This window comes from Mus caroli, unplaced genomic scaffold (genome assembly GCF_978045245.1).
Source record: "Mus caroli unplaced genomic scaffold, Mus_caroli_1 scaffold_4, whole genome shotgun sequence".
NCBI lineage: Eukaryota > Metazoa > Chordata > Mammalia > Rodentia > Muridae > Mus > Mus caroli.
The window spans coordinates 91,797,301-91,821,726 of NW_028227259.1; the positions used below are offsets into that span (position 1 = coordinate 91,797,301).

Below are 24,426 nucleotides of genomic sequence, written 5' to 3' on the forward strand. Positions count from 1 at the left end.
TAAAAGAGAGCACGTGGATCCATACACCAGACTAAAGTGGGGATAGGGTATGAGTATATGGGAAACTCTTTGCCTCATGAGTGCTCCCAGGCCTCTTGGCAGGCCAATCAAATTTCACTACTGTGATTTTCCTAAGGACAAAAAAATAAAACCAGATTTTTCTTTAGTAATACAGGTGGTACATGATACAACAGCATTTAAACAACAGACACACCAATTCTGCCTCTCTTTGGCCTATATTGAAACATCTTGTAGTGTAACTACTCAATCTTTATAGGAACACGAAATGCATCTGAACCTCCCAGATACCAGGCTAAAATAGTTCTTAGTACATACTCTGGAAAATACTCTGGAAATTATTGAAATTTAAAAATAGAGCAATCCTATGCTCTTGAGTAACACAGATATTTTCCAGTATGTATGGCAAACAATTATCTGTGATGGATTATATTGAGCACTCCTACTAAGAGGCAGCCTAATAGTTTGTTTATAACATTTTCTTTCCATTCAATGCCATCTAAGCTTTCTCTGAAAACATGTATTCTCAGAACAAAAGGGGAAATATTTTATCAGAATGTCTTTGATGTCTTTTACTTAAAAACATGTAACAGGTTTCTGATACTGCAAAATAAATTACCACAAAATAGGATTGTAGGGAGTTTGTTTGTCATAAGATAGTCTAGAGTTGGCATAAACATATTCTTTTCTCAAGTAACTCAAAAGGCACAAGAGAATACTAGAAGGCAGTTCCATCCTCATGAAAAGGCCATAGTTTCACACTTCATAAAATTATATCCTGTTTCATAGCGCTAAGGCACGCTAATTTGATTTATTAATATTTAATGAACATGAGATAACAAGCTTCTGTGTAGGATTTTCATATTCCAGTTGGGTTGATTTTCCTTGACCCCACCATAGTCTCCCACAAACAAGATCCATGATGCCACTGCCTATACTGGACTATGTTTACTCAGCATCATTCCTTTTTATTTCTATTGAATCCCCACCAGTTTCCTTTAAAGTTTACTTTAAATTTTAAAAGAAATAAAATATTATAATTTCTGAAACACAGGTGGAGCTAGAAAATGCTATAAGCACAGTAACCCATGCTCAGAAGACAAATACCATGTATTCGTTCTCATTTCCTTCCTAGAATGTAATAAAAATCAGTGTATTAAGGTCAGTGCAAATATGGGTAAAGATAAAGACAGTAGAAAGAGGCCATGTGAATCATACTATCTTTTTTCAGGTCATGAGCCAGAGGACACTCTGATATCATAGAGCCTAATTGTTACATGCTTCTCTCCAGTACAAAGAACCCTTACTATACAAAAGCCTTTTTCTCCAACATGAAATCTCTTAATTCTTCTCCTTCCATTGTTATAGAATATTTTAAAAAAAAAACTTAACTGAAAAACTCAGGCCAACACAAGTATTGAGTGAGTAGAACTTTAAGAAGCCATCTAAAATAATGCCTTGCTAAGAAAGTGTACATGCTAACAATTCTCTGTGAAAAATATCTTATTTAACGTTGTTTATTTTCTTTCTCCCACTGTCTGGTGATTGTCACAGAGGCCCCAGAGGACAACATGATCCTCAATGACCACTAGTTGCTTCAACTCTTCCTCTTATTCTTGCTCTTCCTCCTCCTATTTGTCTTCCTCCCTGTGTTCTAGAATTTGTTCAACTACCCACTCCACCCTTTGGTGCATGATTACATCAACCACCTCCTATTTCTCCCTTTGATTTTCTTTACCTTTATATAACAGTTCCTCTATGCCCTGGACCCCCAAACAATTCTCCTTGCTTGGTGACAGAGACGTAGTCCCAGGAACAATTGCTCTCTTGTTGAGTGGGCCTTAAATCCAACTAAGCCTTCGGTTACCAAGGTACATGTAGCATTATTGCACCCATAGAGTTACAATGCCATGGTAATCACTATTGTGGTTCATAGGCATCATAGCTGGGTAAGCATGTTGGTTGCTCTCCTCCCTTGGAAACTTGCATGCTACTGTGAAATTATGAAAGCTCGTCACAGGAGAGGAAGGTGCTGGGTCACATCATTTTAAAAACCTAACCCAGAATAAGTACTGTGAGAATAGCTATGCTGTTATGCAGAGGACAATGACAAGGAGAAAGTCTTTGTGTAAATCTTTAAAATACCCAGAATATTGTAATATTGTATAAATATAATGGTTACAATGCAGAAATAAAAAAATTTATATTTGACCAAAGATATCATAATATAAAAAAGGTATATGTTCTTATAATAATGAAAAAAATGGGAACTTCATACAGATCTACATAAATTCTTATGACTGTTACAAATACAATTTCTTCATCTAATTTGATATTTGCATGCATTACTTAAGTAAAATTTTGTACTCTTTTTTCTGCAGATCATTTTATTTCAAAGTATTCTAGAAATCAATGTGTGTTTGATAGGTTTGTATATATAAACAATGATAAACTACCTCTTAATGCTATGCATGACCTTAAGTATTTTCATAATATACAACATATCTTCTTTGTTCCGTGTTTATGTGTGTGTGTGTGTGTGTGTGTGTGTAGTGTATTAATATTTTTATATTGTATATTTGGACGAGTTCATCGGTTTATCTTTGCCTTCTGATAGTGTTTTCCTTCTCTTTGACACATTCTATTTGTAAGGCTGTCCTTTGAATTCTTCCATTAGATTATTGGGATTTTCAGCTTCATGTTCATTTTAGTTTGAGTCCCCCTCATTGTTTCTATCTCTTTATTGGATTCTGCTTGCAAGTACTGCATTTTCCTTCTCATCTCCACCAGCCTTATCCTTTTTTTAATTAGGATTTTCTTCATTTACATTTCAAATGCTATCCCGAAAGTCCCCCATACCCTCTCCCTCCACTCCCCTACCGCCCACTCCCACTTCTTGGCCCTGGTGTTCCCCTGTACTGAGGCATATAAATTTTGCAAGACCAAGGGGCCTCTCTTACCAGTGATGACCGACTAGGCCATCTTCTGCTACATATGCAGCTAGAGACACCAGCTTTGGGGGTACTGGTTAGTTCATATTGTTGTTCCACCTAGAGGGTTGCAGACCCCTTTAGCTCCTTGGGTACTTTCTCTAGCTCCTCCTTTGGGGGCCCTGTGTTCCATCCAATAGCTGACTGTGAGCATCCACTTTTGTGTTTGCCAGGCACCAGCATAGCCTCACAAGAGACAACTATATCAGGGTCCTTTCAGCAAAATTGTGCTGGTGTAAGCAATGGTGTCAGCATTTGGAGGCTGATTATGAGATGGATCCCCGGGTATGGCAGTATCTAGATAGTCCATCCTTTCACCTCAGCTCCAAATTTTGTCTCTGTAACAACTTCCATGGGTGTTTTGTTTCCCAATTCTAAAAAGGGGCAAAGTGTCTACACTTTGCTCTTCTTTCTTCTTGAGTTTCTTGTGTTTTGCAACTTGTATGTTAGATATTCTAAGTTCCAGGTCTAATATCCACTTATTAGTGAGTACATATCATGTGAGTTCTTTTGTGATTGGGTTACCTCACTCTTGTTGATACCCTTCAGGTCCATCCATTTGCCTAGGAATTTCATTAAATTATTCTTTTTAATAGCTGTGTAGTACTCCATTGTGTAAATGTACCACATTTTCTGTATCCACTCCTCTGTTGAGGGGCATCTGGGTTTTTTCAGCTTCTGGGTATTATAAATATGGCTGATATGAACATAGTGGAGCATGTGTCCTTCTTACCGGTTGGGACATCTTCTGGATATATGCCCAGGAGAGGTATTGCTGGATCCTCCGGTAGTACTATGTCCAATTTTCTAAGGAACCGCCAGACTGTTTTCCACAGTGGTTGTAAAAGGTTGCAATCCCACCAACAATGGAGGAGTGTTCCTCTTTCTCCACATCCTCGCCAGCATCTGCTGTCACCTGAGTTTTTGATCCTAGCCATTCTGACTGGTGTGAGGTGGAATCTCAGGGTTGTTTTGATTTGCATTTCTCTGATGATTAAGGATGCTGAACATTTTTTCAGGTGCTTCTCAGCCATTCGATATTCCTCAGGTGAGAATTCTTTGTTTATCTCTGAGCCCCATTTTTTAATGGGTTATTTGATTTTCTGGAGTCCACCTTCTTGAGTTATTTATATATATATTGGATATTAGTCCCTTATCTGATTTAGGATAGGTAAAGATCCTTTCCCAATCTGTTGGTGGCCTCTTTGTCTTATTGACAGTGTCTTTTGCCTTACAGAAGCTTTGCAATTTTATGAGGTCACATTTGTCAATTCTTGATCTTACAACACAAGCCAATGCTGTTCTATTCAGGAATTTTTCCCCTGTTCCTATATCTTGGAGGGTTTTGCCCACGTTCTCCTCTATAAGTTTCACTGTCTCTTGTTTTATGTGGAGTTCCTTGATCCACTTAGATTTGACCTTGGTACAAGGAGATAGGAACGGATCAATTCGCATTCTTCTACATGATAACCGCCAGTTGTGCCAGCATCATTTGTTGAAAATGTTGTGTTATTTCCACTGGATGGTTTTAGTTCCCTTGTCAAAGATCAAGTGACCATAGGTGTGTGGGTTCATTTCTGGGTCTTCAATTCTATTCCATTGGTCTACTTGTCTGTTGCTATACCAGTACCGTGCAGTTTTTTGTTTGCTTGTTTGTTTGTTTTTTGTTTTTTTTGTTTGTTTTTTGTTTTTTTTTTTTTATCACAAATGCTCTGTAGTACAGCTTAATGTCAGGCATGGTGATTCCACCATAGGTTCTTTTATCATTGAGAAGAGGTTTTGCTCTCCTACGTTTTTTGTTATTCCAGATGAATTTGCAAATTTCCCTTTCTAATTCATTGAAGTATTGAGTTGGAATTTCGATGGGGATTGCATTGAATCTGTAGTTTGCTTTTGTCAAGATAGCCATTTTTACTATATTGATCCTGCCAATCCATGAGCATGGGAGATCTTTCCATCTTCTGAGATCTTCTGTGATTTCTTTCTTCAGAGACTTGAAGTTCCTATCTTACAGATCTTTTACTTCCTTAGTTAGAATCATGCCCAGGTATTTCATATTATTTGTGACTATTGTGAAGGGTGTTGTTTCCCTGATTTCTTTCTCAGCCTGTTTATTCTTTGGGTAGAGAAAGGCCATTGACTTGTTTGAGTTAATTTTATATCCAGCTACTTCACTGAAGCTGTTTATCAGGTTTAGGAGTTCCCTGTCCACAAGCCTTATCTTTCTGTTTTCCTGGGCATCACCGTGGTTTCCTTCCTCTTAAGCTCTTTCTCCTTAATTTCACTAAGCTGATGCTTTGTGTCATTTAATACTCTGAGTATTTGATGATGCTGATGAGTATTCATTTAAAGTCTGTGCTCTGGAGAGCATCTATTTCATTACCACTGGCAAGAATTTCTACAAGACTGGTAGGTTTTAGAAAGATGTTGGCTTGACCTTTCAAATACTTTGTACTTCTTCAATGAGATCTAAGCATGTTGAATACTTTGAATAGTCCTAAGCCTGATATGGACAGAGCAGTTTGCAGTAGAAGAGAGGATATTTAGGTAAGTTAGGTTTCCCTGACAATTGCATCTGTTCATGTTGGGCAATCTATGAACTAATTCACCATATTTTCACCAGCTATATATCTGTAATAGTCCACATTGGTTTCAAGGGAAAGAGAAATCATTTGTTTTTATAATGGAGAGCTATATTTACATACAAAGATGTAGATGTGGCCAGTATAATGACAGTGGCATATTAGATATGCATGGGGTCAAAAGAATTACTAAAGAATTCCATCAGCAGATGAGGAGCTACAGGTGATTGATGACTGTTGAGAAGGCGAGAAATACTCTAGTTCAGAGAAACACTCACATATGGAATGTAATCCTAATTTTTCAGCCCTGGACAGAAATATATATTTAAAAAAGGTAAATAAGCTCAGTAGGTGTGCTCATTGAACACAGAGGCAGCATTAGGTGATTTGTGTGGTCCTATAGACAGCATAGCCAGGCCTATATACAAGCAACCATATCCAATGGAGGTGTTGACACTGATGTTGGCACCATCTACTCCTGTGTGGCTGTCTTCCAGCATAAAAATGTGTAAATAATTACCATTGACAATAGTAAACACACCACACTTGTCTGTGTAGCTTTCACTGACACAGAATTAACTGGGAATGCTGCTAAAAATCTGGTTTAAATGAACTCCACCAACACAGTTTTGATCCCAAATGTCTGATTGGATATAGGTTTGATGATACTATTGTTCTGTATAATATGAAGCACTGGCCCTCATATGGTAAGTGATGCAGGCAGGTCCAAGATCTAATTCAAATACAAAAGAGAGACAAATTCTCCCCAGCAGAAGTGTACTCAATGGTTATGAAAAAGATGAAGGAAATTACAGAAGCTTACCTTGGAAAGGTGGTTATCAATGCTATGGTCACTGAGGCAGATTACTTCAAGGACTCTCAGAGGATGGCAACAAAAGGTGCTGGAACTACTGCTGGCCTCAACAGACTTTGAATTTTCAATGAACCAACTGCTGATGCTATTGCTTATGGTTTGGATAAGAAGGTCACACCTGTAAAGAAAGTTTTGATTTTTTACTTTGGAGGTGCCACTTTTGTTGTGCAAATTATCACTATTGAGCATAGAACTTTTAAAGTCAAATCAACATCTGGAGAAACCTACTTGTGTGGAAAAGACTTTGACAACTGAATAGTCAAACATCCCATTGTTAAGTTTAAGTGAAAGCACAAGAAGATATCAGTGAGAACAGCAGAGCTGTCGAGCTCCTCTGCACTGCCTGTGATCAGGCCAAGGGTATCCTCTCCTTCAGTACCCAAGCGAGTATTGAGATTTATTATCTCTATGAATGAATTGACTTCTATAGCTCCATTACCCAGGCTCAATTGGAGGGATTAAATGTTGAACTGATCTGTGGTGAGCTGGACCCTGTAGAAACAGGTCTTCAAAATGCCATTTAGACAATTCACATATCCATGATATTGACCTGGGGAGTCTTTTTTTTACCAGAATCCCCAACATTCAGAAACTTCTGTAATACTTCCTCAATGAAAGCTAACTGAACATGAGCATTAACCCCAATGCAGCTGTTGCTTATGGTGCAGCTGTCCAGGAAGCCATTCTAAGTGGAGACAAGTCTGAGAATGTTCAGGATTTGCTGCTTTTAGCTGTCACTCCTCTTTCCCAGGGTATTGAAACTGCTAGTGGAGTCAAGACTGTCACAATCAAGCACAATATCATAATCCACACCAAGCAGACAGACTTTACCACCTACTCTGACAACCAGCCAGGTGTAGTCATTCAGATGTATGAAGGTGAAAGGGACTTTGTAAGGAGCCGCCCTTGCAATGGCGCTGATATCCGGTGTTCTAACTGGTAAACAAGTAGTCTGCGCATGTGCTGGGGTATTTTTCCACGCCTTGTGCCCTGCCTGTCCTGTGGCATCATCTGGGCTAATGGTGAGCAGCCAATCAGGGAGGTACACGTCTCCAACCACTCTTTGTGGGTTATAAAATGACTGAGTTTCCTGTATTCGGGGTCTTCCTGATAAGTAAGCAATAAAGCTTTGCCATAGAAGGATCCGGTTGTCCGAGTGTGTTTTGCTGGCAAAACGTTACAAGGACATAGTGGCGCAGATAGCCGGGACTATATCATCACCAGGCACCTAAAGGAGACCCCCGTTTCACACGGGGCAGATTCAGAACTACAGGACAATACAGCTCTGCAAGGTATGGCCTTGAACTTTCTTCAGCGTTAGAAGCCTTTCTGTTCCTTTTCACAGGGCTTGTTCTTTTCTTTAGGTTGCGTACAGTTTCCACAGGAAGAATTGCTAACTAGTGTTCAGACGAGGTCAGGCAAGGTTAGAAAAAAGGCAAGAAGATAGCATGGGAGCCTCACACTCTGTGGTGACAGCCTTACAGTCGGTCCTGAGGCAGCGTGGCTTGAAAATCTCCACCAAGACACTAGAAGGCTTTGTAAAAGAGATAGATCGCATAGCACCATGGTTTGCGTGCTCAGGGTCCTTAACTATCCCCTCTTGGGAGAAACTCAGGGGAGATTTAGTTAGGGAGCAGGAGAACGGCAAACTTAAAGCAGGAACCATGCCATTGTGGAAGCTCATTAGATCGTGCTTAAAGCATGAGGAATGTCAACAAGTAGTTAAGGCAGGGCAGAAAATTCTGGACGAAGTTCAAGAAAGGCTATCAGAGGCAGAGCGGGTAGAGAGAGTAGGAGCAAAGAGGAAACATGGTGCATCAAATAAGCATACAGGCCTTTCCACAGGTCTCGAACCCGAGGAAAAGATTATGTTGGGGAAGAATACCCGGGGAGAGATAAGAAGAAAGGAGGAGAAAAAACAAAAGAAAAAAGCTCAATCAGCAGAGGTCCCTAGAAGAGGGAGCCTATACCTGCCACTAGATGAGTTTAAGGAGCTAGCTCTTAGCAGCTCAGAATCAGATGAAGAACTTAGCCCCTCTGAGGAAACAGACTTGGAGGAGGAAAAAGCTTGTTATGAGAGAGAAAAGTACCAGCCAGATAAAATGCAAGCTAATCAGTCAAGAAAAAAAAAAACAAAAGAGGCTGGTGAAGGCCAGCTTGCTGCTCGGCCTCCGGGCTCTCGGCTTCAAGATCATAGTGCACCTCTGTCCTATGCAGAGCCCCCGCCCTGCGTAGTGCATCTGCCCTGCGTAGTGCATCAGCCCTGCGTAGTGCATCAGCCCTGCCCAGAGAGGCAGTATGCAGACACATTCATTCCAAGAGAGAAACAAAGGAAGATGCAACACGCATTTCCAGTCTTTGAAGGAGCGGAGGGTGGGCATGTTCACGCTCAGGTATAGTATACACAGATTAAGGAGCTTGCCGAGAGTCTGTCCGTAACTATGGAGTCAGTGCCAATTTCACTATAGCACAAGTCAAAAGGCTTGCAGCCTTGGCAGTGACTCCCGGGGACTGGACAACGGTGATAAAAGCTGTGGCTCCAAATATGGGAATGTATCTTGAATGGAAAGCATTGTGGCAAGATTTCTGCCAGACACAGGCAAGGGCTAATGCTATCATGGAAGGGGATCAAAGAACGTGGACTTTTGAATTACTTACAGGTCAGGGACCACACGCTGCTAACCAGACAAATTATCATTGGGGAGCATATGCTCAGATCTCAGCTGCCACTGTTAAGGCGTGGAAAGCACTACCTAGGAAGGGGGAGGCGAGTGGACATTTGACAAAGATTATCCAAGGTGCACAGGAGTCATTCTCAGATTTTGTAGCCAGAATGACAGAGGCAGCAGGGAGAATATTTGGAGACCCAGAAGCAGCTATGCCTTTAATTGAACAATTGGTTTGTGAACAAGCAACACAGGAATGCAGATCAGCAATCACACCTAGGAAGAATAAAGGGTTACAGGACTGGTTAAAGGTTTGCCGTGAGCTTGGAGGGCCACTTACTAATGCTGGATTGGCAGCAGCCATTCTGCAGGGGAGGAAGCACTCGGATTCAGCTGAGCTCAAACTTTGCTTTAATTGTGGCAAACCAGGACATTTTAAAAAGGACTGCAGAGTCCCTATAAAAAGGTCAGCACCAGGATTGTGTACGAAATGTGGTAAAAGATATCATTGGGCTAAGGACTGTCGTACAATTAGAGATGTACAAGGCAGGTTCTTGTAGCCAGGACCCCCTCAAGTGGTAGAAAATAAGAATGAAAGCATTTCAAAAAACGAGTTTCAGACCCTCAAGTCCCAGGGCCCCAAAACATATGGGACTCAGGTGAGCAACAGGTGGACACCAAGGTCCGCAGGGCAACAGAAGGCTCGGCTGGATTGGACTTCCATGCCTCCACCCAATTCATGCTGATGCCTCAGCTGGGAGTGCAGCCAATTCCTACTGATTACAAGGGACCTTTGCCATCTGAAAGTGTCGGTCTAATTTTGGGCTGGGCTTCTCTCACATTACAAGGTCTCATTGTTCACCCTGGAGTTGTAGATCAGGATTATAAAGGGGAACTCCAGGTTCTCTGTTCTTGTCCACAAGGTGTCTTTTCTATATCATAAGGGGATAGAATAGCATAACTAATAATTCTGCCAAGCCTATATGGCTGTTTTCCCTCCTCTGGTGTCCCTCGAGCTGCCAGAGGAATTGGTTCTACTGGAAATGATTCTGCTTACTTAATAATGTCTTTAGGTTCCAGGCCATCCTTAGAGTTAGTTATAGAAGGGAAACAATTTAAGGGGATTTTAGATACAGGAGCAGACAAAAGTATTATTTCTTCTCACTGGTGGCCAAAAGCCTGACCCGTAACTCAGTCATCACACTCTTTACAAGGCTTAGGGTATCAGTCCTGTCCCACTATTAGCTCCGGTTCTTTGAGCTGGCAAGCGCCTGAAGGTCAAGCGGGACAATTCACTCCTTATGTCTTACCACTCCCAGTTAATCCCTGGGGGAGAGATATTTTACAGGCAATGGGAATGACCTTGACTAATGAATACTCACCACAAGCTGTTCAAATGATGAGAAAAATGGGCTATACAGAAGGAAAAGGATTAGGGAAAGGAGAGCAGGGTGGACTTGAACCTATCTCTCAAGAAGGCAATAAGGGAAGACAAGGTCTGGGTGTTTTCTAGGGGCCGTTGGGGGCTCTATGCCCATACCATGGCTTATGGAGGAAGTTGGATGGGTTCCTCAATGGCCTCTATCCTCTGAAAAATTAGAAGCTGTAACCAGAATAGTCAAAGAACAGGTACATTTGGGACATTTAGAGCCCTCTACCTCACCCTGGAATACTCCAATTTTTGCCATTAAGAAAAAATCAGGCAAATGGCGCTTATTACATGATCTCAGAGCAATTAATGCACAAATGCGCCTGTTTGGGCCAGTTCAGCGAGGACTACCATTGCTTTATGCCTTACCAAAAAATTGGGAGATTATAATTATAGATATTAAAGACTGTTTTTTCTCTATACCTCTGTGTCCTCAAGATAGACAAAGATTTGCATTTACCATCTCAGCCATTAACCATTTGGAACCTGATCAACGGTACCAATGGAAGGTCCTACCTCAGGGGATGGCAAATAGTGCTACCATGTGTCAACTGTACGTGCAAATGGCACTTAAATCAGTTAGAAATCACTTTTTATCTCTGCTCGTAGAAATTTATATGGATGATATACTCCTTTGTCATGAAAATTCACAATTATTGCAAGATGCATACCCTATATTAATACAGACATTAGGTCAATGGGGATTGCAAGTAGCCACTGAGAAGGTGCAAGTTGCTCAAATGGGAACCTTCCCAGGGTCACGTATTTATCCTGATAAAATTGTTCCTCAAAAATTAGAGATTCGCAAAGATCAATTACATACCTTAAATGATTTTCAAAATTTACTGGGATATATTAATTGGCTGAGACCATTTTTGAAAATTCCATCAGCAGAGTTAAAGCCTTTATTTGATATTTTAGAAGGAGATACTCACATCTCCTCCCAAAGAGCACTTACCCCAGCTGCATGTCAAGCTTTACAAACTATAGAAAAAGCCTTACAAGATGCCCAATTACTACGTATTGATAAATCAAAGTCATTTGAGTTGTGCTTATTAAAAACTGCACAGTTGCCAACAGCAGTCTTGTGGCAAAATGGACCCTTATTGTGGGTCCACCCTAGTGCTTCCCCAGCAAAAATTATTGAATGGTATCCTAATGTAGTCGCTCAACTTGCAGTTAGGGGAATAAAAGCTGCCATTACGCACTTTGGAGAGGAACCTCATATACTAATTGTGCCTTATATCTCTGCTCAAGTTCAAACCTTGGCAGCAACGAATGACGATTGGGCAGTCTTGGTTGCCTCCTATTCAGGAAGAATTGATAATCATTTTCCTAAACATCCAATTTTGCAGTTTGCCTTAACTCAAGCCATAGTGTTTCCAGTAATTACAGCTAAACACACACTTGCAGATGGGGTGGTAGTATATACAGATGGATCCAAATCTGGCATAGGTGCATATGTAATAAATGACCAAGTAACATCCAAACAATATAATGAGACATCACCCCAGGTTGTAGAGTGTTTGGTGGTACTAGAAGTCCTTAACACTTTCCCAGGACCACTCAATATTATATCTGATTCCTTATATGTAGTTAATGCAGTCAATACACTTGAAGCTGCAGGCTTAATTAAACCATCTAGTAAGCTTGCTCACATTTTCCAACAAATTCAGTCAGCCTTGTTACACAGAAGACATCGTGTCTATATTACTCATGTCACAGCTCATTCTGGCCTTCCTGGCCCTATGTCTCATGGAAATAACTTAGCAGACAAAGCCACTAGAATCGTGGCTGTTGCTCTGTCTTCCCAGACAGAAGCTGCAAAAGAATTTCATAAACGCTTTCATGTGACAGCTGAGACTTTACATCACCGCTTCTCATTAACTAGAAAAGATGCTAGAGAAATTGTTACTCAATGTCATAATTGCTGTGAATTTTTGCCTGTTCCTCATGTCGGAATAAACCCACGTGGCATAAGGCCTTTGCAGGTCTGGAAAATGGATGTTACTCATATCTCATCCTTTGTAAGACTTCAGTATTTACATGTTTCTATTGATACCTGCTCTGGTATCATATTTGCTACACCTCTAACAGGAGAAAAGACCTCACATGTAATTCAACATTGCCTCGAGGCATGGAGTGCTTGGGGACAACCTAAACTTCTTAAGACAGACAATGGACCAGCCTATACTTCTCAAAAATTTCAACAGTTCTGTCATCAGATGAATGTGACTCATATGACTGGTCTTCCATATAATCCTCAAGGACAAGGCATTGTAGAACGTGCCCATCGCACTCTCAAGTCCTATTTAATCAAACAAAAGGGGGGAGTCGAGGAGGCTCTACCCTCAGTACCAAGAGTAGCTGTTTCTATGGCACTCTTCACTCTTAATTTTTTAAATCTTGATGCTCAAGGCCATACTGCTGCTGAACGTCACTGTTCAGAACCTGATAGGCCCAAGGAAATTGTAAAGTGGAAAGATGTCTTGACAGGAAAATAGAGAGGCCCGGATCCTATTCTAATAAGATCCAGGTGAGCTATATGTGTTTTTCCAAGGAGGAAGATAATTCCTTTTGGATTCCGGAGCACCTCACTCGAAGAATCCAGCTCTCGGACCATGAGTCACAAGAACAAGATCTCAAGACATCGATGGATCATACTCCTCATGCTGGAGATTCTGGTTCCTTGTATATATGGTGAGTTTAGAGGGGGAATTATGTCAACTTTCCCTCTTCCTATGCCAGTAATGCATAATGCACAAATATTACCATGCTTTTTTACTACAGATCAAGAACTAGGACTTGCCTATTTGCCTTTAGATGAACAGATTCAGGCCTTGCAAGAAAATAGAACTTTCTTCATACAGGGAAGCCTGTACTTTGTACTAATTTCTTCTTGCAAGATAAGAGTCAATGCATATCCTTGTATAGTCAATCAGCAGCCTGGTTAAAAAGAGCCTCTTTTGGCGGAGCAGCTTTTGACATGAAGGCTGATGCCATAGTTATAAGAGGATGGTGGCCCAGGCGAAAAGGTGGAAGTTCTGGAAATAAGCCGCCTTCACAACCTAGAATGGCACCCTTTTGCAAGGAAGGGTCCATGGAAGATGTAACGCTACCTTGGACAGGCTGCCAAGCTAAAAAATATACTTGGGCAGTAGAGAAATATTTTTCCTTTTCCCAATATATTAGTAGAGAGTATAATGATACTTTTGCTGGATATGATTTTAGTAATATGGACCGCTCCGAACTAATACTAATCCTTTTGATCAGTGGTTGCTTTGTGGGGTTAATGGAAGCTGTACTGATCTCGCCCCCATGGCAATGATTGGAGGAGGTTCTAGTGAAAAAGGAGAAATGACCTTTGATTAGAGAAGTACCCCGTGCCAGAATGAAAAACATGGTTCAAATTTTAAATGGACTACATCCAATGTTAAATATAAAAAACAAAATGAGGTAAATTTTACTGCCACCCCGGTATGTGTATGGCCCCCGTTTTTATGGGTGGTAAGTAAAACAAGCTTGAATCAGAATCAGGTAGAGATAGATTGCTCACAAGAAAAATGTTTTTATGCCCTATGCTGGGATGCCAATAAATATCCTTTTGCTTTGGTTACCCGCATGCCTAGATTTGTCCCTGTTCCTGTAGATGCCCCTAATAGTTGAGTTTGTTTCGAGAGAAAAGAGATTTTGGTATTTCTGCTATTATAGTTGGATTGGTGGCCACAGTGGCGGTTGCAGCCTCTGTCACGGCCTCGGCACTCACTCTATCTACTAGTATTCAAATAACACAAACTATTAATGAGCTTTCTATGACGGTCACAATGGCTTTAGATAAGCAAGCCACACCCAACTCACAAATACAAGGAGGGTTGATACTGATAAATCAGTGCATCGACTTAGTCCAAGAGCAGGTAGATATTCTTTGGCAGTTGGCTCAATTGGGTTGTGAATACAAGATGCCTGGTCTTTGTGTTACTTCTGTTCAGTTTGAAAATCTTACAAGAGCAGCAAATTTATCAAAAACTTTGTCTCGCTATATGTTACAGAATTGGACCATGGAATTTGAACAAACGCTTCGAGAATTGAGATTTGCTATTCTACAAGTGAATTCTACGCGTCTTGACCTTTCACTGACAAAGGGTTTCTCCACCTGGATTTCCTCTGCATTTTCCTACTTTAAGGAGTGGGTGGGGGTAGGCTTGTTTGTCATGATCCTATGCGGTAGAGCGTTGCTTTTGCTCTGGATGGTCTGTAAACTTAAAGTCCAAACAAAAAGGGACAAGATGGCAATAACCCAAGCACTTGCAGCACTAGAACACGGTGCCTCCCCTGGTATATGGTTATCTATGCTTAAGCAGTAGGTCACTGGCCGCTCAGCTCTTGCACCTCACGAGGCTAGTCTCATTGCATGGGATAGAGTGAGTGTGCTTCAGAAGCCCAGGAGAGTTGCACGGCTAAGCACTGCAGTAGAAAGGCTCTGTGGCATAAAATGAGCCTAATCTAGGGAGTCATGTCATCTCATATGAAGGTTGAGTGTCCAAGTGTCCTTCCCCCAGGAAAAAACGACATGGGAGCGGACCAAGACCCCTCCTGGTGATGAGCCTGGGAGGAGGTTTTGTGTAAAGCCCCTATTTTTGCACACTGGGAATTTGACCCCTATCTCCACTCTCATTATATGGGTGGCCTATTGCTCTTAAATAATAGAAAAGGGGGAGATGTGAGGAGGATCCGGTTGTCTGGTTGTGTTTTGCTGGTGAAATGTTGAAAGGACAGGACTTCATGAACAAGGACAACAACCTACTTGGAAAGTTGAGGCACACAGACATACCTTCAGCACCCTGAGGGGTTCCTCAGTTTGAAGTTACTTTTGACATCAATGTTAATGGCATCCTCAATGTTTGTGTTGGAAATAAAAGCACAGGGAAGGAGATCAAGATCACAATCACTAAAGACAAGAGCCTCTTGAGCAAGGAGGATATTGAGTGCATAGACCAAGAAGCTGAGAAGTACAAATCTGAGGATGAGAAGCAGAGAGATGAGGTTTCCTCCAAGAATTCACTAGAGTCTTATGCCTTCAACTGTTGAAGATGAGAAACTTCAAGGAAAGGTCAATGATGAGGACACACAGAAGATTCTTGGCAAGTGTAATGAAATCATCAGCTGGCTAGATAAGAACCAGACTGCAGAAAAGGAAGAATTTGAGCATCAGCAGAAAGAACTGGAGAAAGCCTACAATCTTATCATTATCAAGCTGTACCAGAGTGCTCATGGTATGCTTGGGGGAATACCTGGTGGCTTCTCAGGTGAAGGCATTCCTCTATCTGGTTGTGCTTCATAAGGCCCAACCATTGAAGAAGTGGATTAAGTCAATCCAAATACTAGGGTTCAACATTATTCCATAGGGTAATGTTACATGACAGTTGTAATAGGGAATATATAGTAAAACTATTTAAATTATCACAAAGAAATCAATGAGTAGGAGTTGTGTGTGTGTGTGTGTGTTTATAGCTAGAAAAAAATCATAAAATGACATACTGCTATACCAATATATAAGTACCTCACTCAGTCCTCATTAAAATGACTTCCTCTTACAGTAGATTTGAACTAAAATATAGACCTACAACAGGAAAATGTAAAAATAATGAAAGACTTTGGAGCACTTAGTCCTAAGTGGCATATCTTCATCGAAGCCCCCCCAACCCCCCATTATACCCATGCAGAAAGATTGAAAAATCCAGAAGAGATTGATTATTCCAAGAAACAGGGTCTCTGTATGCATCAAGGCTGACACACACATGAACTCAAGACAACACCTGCAGTGTCTACACAGGTTCAAGTCCAGTTGGCTCCTACTGGGAGACAGGCAGTGTGCATGGGTTTCCATAACTACTAGGAAGGTATTTCAATTAATACATGATTGGTATTCTCTCCAAAAAAGTCTCACTGTGTGTTTTAGCCACACTTCAGTGGAGGCTCCATCCCCAGAAGTAGTTTGACAACACAAAACTAGCTCAATGGCATTTTGTAAAGTTTTTGGTTCAGTTTTGTTTTGTTTGGTTTGGTTTGGTATCCTTTGCTTAGGTTTTGGTTTTGTCGGCAATGTTTTTGCATGTTGATTCTCCCAGTATTTAAGTAAAAATAATAAAACAGACACCTGGTTGTTTGTTTGTGTGTGTGTGTGTGTGTGTGTGTGTGTGTGTGTGTGTATTTTTTGTAGGTGTATGTTTGTGTATGTGTATGTTTGTGTGTGTTTGGATTCTTTAAAATAATTAGCAAGGCATGGTTCAATGGCACAAAGCTACAGTCATGTCCACTCAGAAGACATTGTTAATTCCAAGACCATCTAGACCAGTGATTGTCAACCTGTAGGTAATGATCCCTGGGGTCATGTATCAGATATCCCACATATTAGATACTTACATTATGATTTCAAACACCTATGAAGTATTAAAAGAAAATAAACTTGTGTTTTGGGGTCACCAAAACATGAGGAAGTATAAGAAATGATCACAGCATTAGGAAAATTGAGTATCACTGACACAGATTATAGAAGCTCACCCTGCACAATTAAAAACACAGTGCCCCAAATTTCAAAAAGAAAAGGGGATCACTAATAATCGCAAACATTAAGTCCACTGTAAATGCAATGCTCTGGGTTTACTCTCAGAACTAACACAAATGACTTTGCTTAGTCAACTTTGTTATATGTGAGAATAATGCATGAGACCAGATGTGTAGAAACTTATAAGTTCAAACTTAAAAGACAGTTTCATTATTACAGTTTAACACTTAAAAATGAAACCAAGATAATATAAGCAGTAGAGTCATTTATTTCAGAAATTAGAAATGTTATTAGCTTAGTACCCTGTGAGACAAAGAAAGAGAGAGAGACAGAGAGAGAGAGACAGAGAGAGACAGAGACAGAGGCAGAGAGAGACAGAGACAGAAATATAGAGCAAAAGAGAAAGACAAGGACACAGAGAGAGAAAGAGATAAAAAGAGAGAAAGAGAATGGGAGAGAAAGAGAGACAGAGACTGAGACAGAGTGACAGATATTATGTGACTAGCAATAGAGAAACAAGTACTCAGTAGTGAGCTTAATGCTCTTTCTCATTATTCTTACTAAGTACTCTGTTATAATCACAAGAAAATTCAGCTTTTTAAATGTTGGTACTTCCCACATACCACTTCATTTTAAGATAATATGTCAAATAACATGAGATTAACACATAAATTGTCCTATAAGAACAATCAGAATAAACAACTCATCTCCTTTTTCTTTTTTATTTATTTATTTATTTATTTATTTATTTATTTATTTATTTATTTAATACTTTGTTGCTTCCAGATTGACCAGCAAGGAAAACATAACCACCGGTTCTTCTTAAAGCAGTTTACTCAGGCAGCTTCTCTCTTCAAATTCCCCATGCCTCGGGGTACAAGCGTATCCCCTCAAGATACAACCACGCCTCAAACAATCACCACAGGTCACATCACCTCACCAGGCAGGCTTGCTCAGCCAATCAGGGATTAAGGGCAAGGCATCCACCAAATATGGGCTTGTTTACTGCCTGGCATAGATTTCTGTCTGGCTGGCCAGGAAGTTTGGAATGGCTTCCCACAATTCCCCCTTTTATATTCTTTGAAGCAAGCTCCGTGGGTGAAGATAGCGGTCTGATCCCCAGTGTGCAGAAATAGAGGCCATGTACAGGATTGACTCTTAGGCTCACAGGTTTTTACCCAGAGCAACCCTGACCTGCTCCCGTGCAGTTTTTCCTGGGGGAAGGACACTAGGACACTCAACCCTCATGCAATCAGACATACCTTCCAGAGATTGTCAAACAGCTTCCAGACTAACCTCTGTGCAGTGCTTAGCCTTACAACCCGACGGAGTGATGGCTTCATTGTTCATTCTTCATGGCAGCAAGCCAAATCTGAGGTGACTGCCCTGCTTCCACTGTGGCAAAAGCTTGCACCACCATGGCGGCAGTGCAGACCTGGGCATTCCGCAACCGACACATACACCATACACACAGCATGCATGCCAAAAACAAGGGCCACAGCGAGGGCACCTATCCCAGTCCATTCTTTCCCAATGCCAATCCAGGATCCACTCGGGTAGAATTCACAGTGACAATCGCCAAGCGAAACTCATTCATCTTGACTTCCAAATTTGCAGTCCAATTTAAACACCGACAGTATCCCCCATCTGGGTTCTGCACCCATCAGGGGCAGACCCATGCTCATCACCAGCATGATCAGCTTCTTCATTTTGACAGCATCGCACTAGCTGGTCCGGAACCCACACTGGCTCTGCGCAATTCTGTGGAAACATGAAAACAGACCCTCTTGCCCAGGCCAACATGGGATCCGGACCATTCCATGATCCTGTAAGCACATCCTTCCATTTAGCATACCCCAGTCTACTGGGGCTGGTATTAGCATGTCGTTCAGCAGCAGAACTACCTTCCTTAACCAATTGTAAAAAATTTAAGGTAAAAAGAGCTAAGGAGAGTCTTATCTTTGGGGTATGGCCATAGCCTATTCCCCCTTTTTGTTTTATTAATAATTCTTTTAAGGTTCTATGTGCTCGTTCAATGATTCCTTGGCCTTGAGGATTATATGGCAGGCCGTGTTTAACTTGTACTTCCATCTGTTGACAAAAAGACACCAGGGTTTTGGCAGTATATGCAGGGCCATTATCTGTTTTAAGTTGTTGGGGTTTACCCCAAGCTGCCCAGGCCTCCAAACAATTCTGTATAACATGGGAGGCCTTTTCCCCTGCCATGGGAGATGCATAAACTATTCCTGAACATGTGTCAATGGATAAATGAATGTATTTCAATTTGCCAAATTCTGAAAAATGTGTCACATCCATCTGCAACACCTGTAGAGGGAGCAATCCTCTAGGATTCACTCCATAAGAAGGTGGGTGTTGAAACTCAAGGCAACGTCCACAGGTAGTGACTATATCCTGAGCTTGTGCTCTAGAAATTCCAAATTTTCTCTGCAGAGTTTTAGCATTAACATGAAATTTAGAATGAAATTGTGAGGCTAACTCCATAGGGGATGCTAAAAATATGAACTCCATACGAGTACAATTATCCACAATATCATTTCCCCTACTTAAGGGTCCTAGAAGCCCACTATAGGCACGGACATGTCCAATATATAATGGTTGGTGTCTTTCCCACAGCAACTTCTGTAATTGTAAGGCAAAGGCTTGGATGGTACTACGAGCTTTTATTTGACCAGCCACTTCTAGGGATAAAACTAAATTAACTACATATTGTGAATCTGAAATTAGATTAAAAGGAAAATCACAATCCTTAATGACCTCAATAACTATTTGTAATTCCACCATCTGCGGAGTACAGGGATAATACTGCCTGACCACAGGATCTTTCCCCTCTACCATATATATTCCACATCCGGTTTTTGACACATCAGTAAACACCTTAACTGCATCCTTAATGGGTGTTTTTCTCACCACTTGAGGGAAAATGACTGGATATTCCTTAAAAAAGGTCATTAACGGATGTTTGGGATAATGATTATGAAATGGGCCCTCATTAATACAGGCTAAAATAGCCCACTCATCAATATTTACTGTTAGGACCTTTTGCTGATACCCATCATAAGGGATTACAATAGAGCTGGGTTTTATACCAAAAAATTGTAAACAATGCTGAATTCCCAACAAGGCTAAAGAAGCCACTGTTGTAGGGTAATGGTCTAATGTCCTCCCAGCAGATATTTTGGAATGGATCCATAACAATGGGCCTTCTTGCCACAATAACCCTGTGGGTTGCATCTCAGTAGGTAATATTATCAAAATGACAGGTAACCGTTCTCTACAACGCTGAAGCTGGACTTTAATCAATTCTTCTTCCACTAGGGTAAGGGCCTTTCTTGCGTCAGGTGTTAATTCCCTTTTGGAAATTAACTCTGAGTCTCCTTCTAAAATGTGAAACAGAGGTTTTAGTTTAACATTTGGGATCTTCAAATAGGGCCGAATCTAATTGATAGTGCCTAACAATTTCTGAAAATCATTTAAAATATGAAAGAAATCAACCCACAACTGTATCTTTTGAGGCCAAACGGCCGTAGGGGCGATCCTTGCTCCTAAATAGGACACTATTTTATCTTGTTGCACTTTCTCTGGGGCAATATGCAAACCCCATTGCCTCAAACTCTACACCATCTTTCCATAGGCTTCCTGCAAATACTTTTCATCCTTTGCTGCAAGCAGGATGTCATCCATGTAATGAACACAGCGAAGTTTGGGATATTCTTTCCTAATTGGTTCCAATGCTTTTCCTACATAAAGCTGGCACATGGTAGGACTATTAGCCATTCTTTGAGGCAGCACCACCCACTCAAATCTTTGATTAGGCTCTTCATGATTACAGGAGGGCAAAGTAAAAGCAAATCTAACACTATCTTTCAAATCCAAGGGAATGGAAAAGAAACAATCTTTAATATCAATTACTATTAGAGGCCACTTTTCTGGCAGGGCAGATAAGAGAGGCAGACCCCTCTGAATGGAGCCCATCACCTGCATCTGTGCATTAATAGCTCGCAGATCATGTAATAACCTCCATTTGCCAGATTTCTTTCTGATAACAAAAATTGGGTTATTCCATGGAGATACAGAAGGTTGAATATGACCCAAAAGATATTGTTCTTCAACTAATTCCTTAGCAGCTTGTAATTTTTCTGAGGATAATGGCCACTGAGTCACCCACACCGACCCCTCAGTTTTCCAAGTTATGGGAATGCATCCCCCAGCAGCCCCTAGGAAAAACCCATTCCTTCCCGAGGCTTTCTTTTAATTGAGAGAATCGGGGACTTCCTTCCTTGCAACCCTTTCCCAACCCGAAGGATGGGTGCCATCCCATGTCTTTCATCATCTTCTGGGAGGCATCAGAATACTCATTAGTAAGTCTTAATTGTAGATTCTTCAATAAATCCCTACCCCATAAGGTAATGAGCAGCTCAAGCACATATGGTTGAAACATGCCATCATGCCCTTCCTTATCTTTCCAAGGGAGCATCCTGGCACTTATGTCTGGGCTCTTTGCATAGCCCAGGCCTTGTAATACTTGTTCTGACTCCTGAATCGGCCATCCTTTTGGCCAGTCCTTTAACCAAAAGGCAGTAAGAAAAATTACCCAAATGGCTAGAAAAAGAAAGTAATCCATAGACTGTCCCTATTACCCTCTTACTTTCACTACCCTCTTACTTTTACTTTCTTGTCTCCAGAGCCGGAGAGCCTTATTGGCTCTTTACCGAGAGCCTAATCCCAACCCCGGGATGGTGAGTTACTTAACGTACTCATCCTGCAGAAAGTTCTGAACCTCTTCGGTGGGGGAGTCGGTTCCCGGGTTTCTTCGGCACCACTTGTTGTGTCCAACTCAACCAGCAAGGAAAACACAACCTCCAGTTCTTCTTAAAGCAGTTTACTCAGGCAGCTTCTCTCTTCAAATTCCCCGCGCCTCAGGGTACAAGCGTATCCCCTCAAGATACAACCACGCCTCAATCAATCACCACAGGTCACATCACCTCACCAGGCAGGCTTGCTCAGCCAATCAGGGATTAAGGGTGAGCCATCCACCAAATATGGGCTTGTTTACTGCCTAGCATAGATTTCTGTCGGGCTGGCCAGGGAGTCCAGAATGGCTTCCCACAATACTCTAGATTTTATTCTACTCCTAGGACACCCTCTGACTGTTCCACATCCCATACACACTCCACCCAACCGTCTCTCCAGAAGGATGTCACTACAACCCACCCCACCAGACCACTAAACTCCCTGGGGCCTCTAGTCTCATAAGATTAGGTGCATCATCTCTGAATGAACACAGACTAGGCAGTCCTCTGCTGTATATGTGTTAGGGGCCTCATATCAGCTGGTGTATGCTGCATGGATGGTGGTCCATTGTTTGAGAGATCTCGGGTGTCTAGGTTAATTGAGACTGCTGATACTCCTATAGGGTCGCCCTCCTCCTCAGCTTCTTCCAGTTTTTCCCTAATTCAACTATAGAGGTCACCAGCTTCTATCCATTGGTTGGGTGCAAATATCTGCATCTGACTCTTTCAGCTGCTTGTTGGGGCTTTTAGAGGGCAGTCATGATAGGTCCTTTTCCTGAGCACTCCTTAGCCTGAGTAACATTGTCAGGCCTTGGGGCCTCCACTCAAAATGAATCCCATATTGGGCTTGTCCCTGAAACTACTTTTCCTCAGGCTCCTCTCCATTTCCATTCCTGCAGTTTTTTTTTCAGACAGGAACAATGATGGGGCAGAGTTTTGACTGTGGGATGGCAACTCACTTGAATTCCTGTATATCTGCTGGAAGTGGGCTCTACAAGTTCGCTCTCTGAACTGTAAAGCATTTCATCTAAGATCCCTCCCTTTGAGTCATGAGAGTCTCTCAACCCCCAAGTCTCTGGTATGCTCTGGAGCGTCCCCCCAATCTCATAACTCCTAAGGTTGCCTGTTTTCATTCTTTCTGATAACCCTCAGAGCTTTAGTTCTCCCCCACCCCCATACAAGATTATATTGTCCTCTTTCCCCACACCCTGTCCACTTTCCCTCACAGATCCCTCCCTCCCTCCCACCTTGTGATTGCTTTCTACTCTCTCACAAGTGGAACTGAAGCATCCTCACATGTGTCCTTCATCTTGTTTATCTTTTTCAGTTCTGTGGGCTCTATCTCGTATTCTGTATTTGTTTTTGTTGTTGTTGTTCTATTTTTTTTTTTTTTTGCTAATATCCACGTACTACTGATTATATACCATACATGTGTTTTGGGTCTGAGTTACTGCACTCAGGATGATATTTTCTTTTTCTGTCCATTTGCCTAGAAAATTCAGGTTTTCCTCCATCTTAATGGCTGAGTAGAATTCCACTACGTAAATGAATCACATTTAATGTACCCATTCTTCTGTTCTGGACAACTGGTTATTTCCAACTTCTGTCTATCACAAACAAGGCTTCTATAAACATAGAGGATTATGTGCCCCTGTGGTATTATGGGGCATATTTGGGTATCTACCTAACAGTGTTATAGCTGTGTCCTAAGGTAGATCTATTTCTACTTTTCTGAAGAAGCTCCAGAGTGATTTCCACACTAGTTTTTACTGAGATTGCTTCAAGTATCTCTCCATTTAATTTTATATTGGCTATTGATTTGCAGCCAATTGCTTTTATTATTTTATGTATGGGCCTTGAATTCCTGATCTCTCCAATATTATTAATATGAAGAAGTACGGTGTTTTATCAAAGTTTTTTCTGCATCTAAGGAGTTGACCTTGAGATTCTTTTTCTTTGAGTTTGTTTATATAGTAGATTACATTGTTGGATTTTCTTATATTGAACCAACCTTGCATCCCTGGGCTGGAGCCGACTTGATTGTGGTGAATGATGGTTTTGATGTGTACTTGGATTTAGTTTGCAAGAATTTTATTGAGTATTTTTGCATGGATATGGCAATAACTTTATTGAGTGTTTTTCAGGGAGATTGGTCTGAAGTTCTTTTTTTGGTGGGGTGGGGTGACTCCTTGTGTCGTTACATATCAGAGTGATTGTAGCTACATAGAATGAAGTAGAGTTAATTTTGTATCTGGAAACTTTGCTGAATTTTTTATCAGCTTCTATTTCCTTCTGTTTCTATTTTATGGAATAGTTTGAGAAATATGGTTATCAGGTCTTCATTGAATTATTACTGTCTTATAAAATTATGCACCAAATCTCTCAGGCTTTGGTTTTTATTGGTTGGAAGATTTTTAATAACTGCTTGTATTTCCTTAAAGGATATGGGTATATTTCGATAGTTTCCCTGCTCTGAATGTAACTTTGGTAT

The 24,426-nt window shown here is 41.1% G+C and overlaps 2 pseudogenes; both read left to right on the plus strand.

Annotated features, from left to right (window-relative positions):
* Window positions 1–1,973: 1,973 nt before the first annotated feature.
* On the plus strand, window positions 1,974–15,927 carry LOC147005195 (heat shock cognate 71 kDa protein-like; annotated as a pseudogene).
* LOC110294142 (igE-binding protein pseudogene) lies at window positions 7,913–13,052 on the plus strand (annotated as a pseudogene).
* Window positions 15,928–24,426: the final 8,499 nt, after the last annotated feature.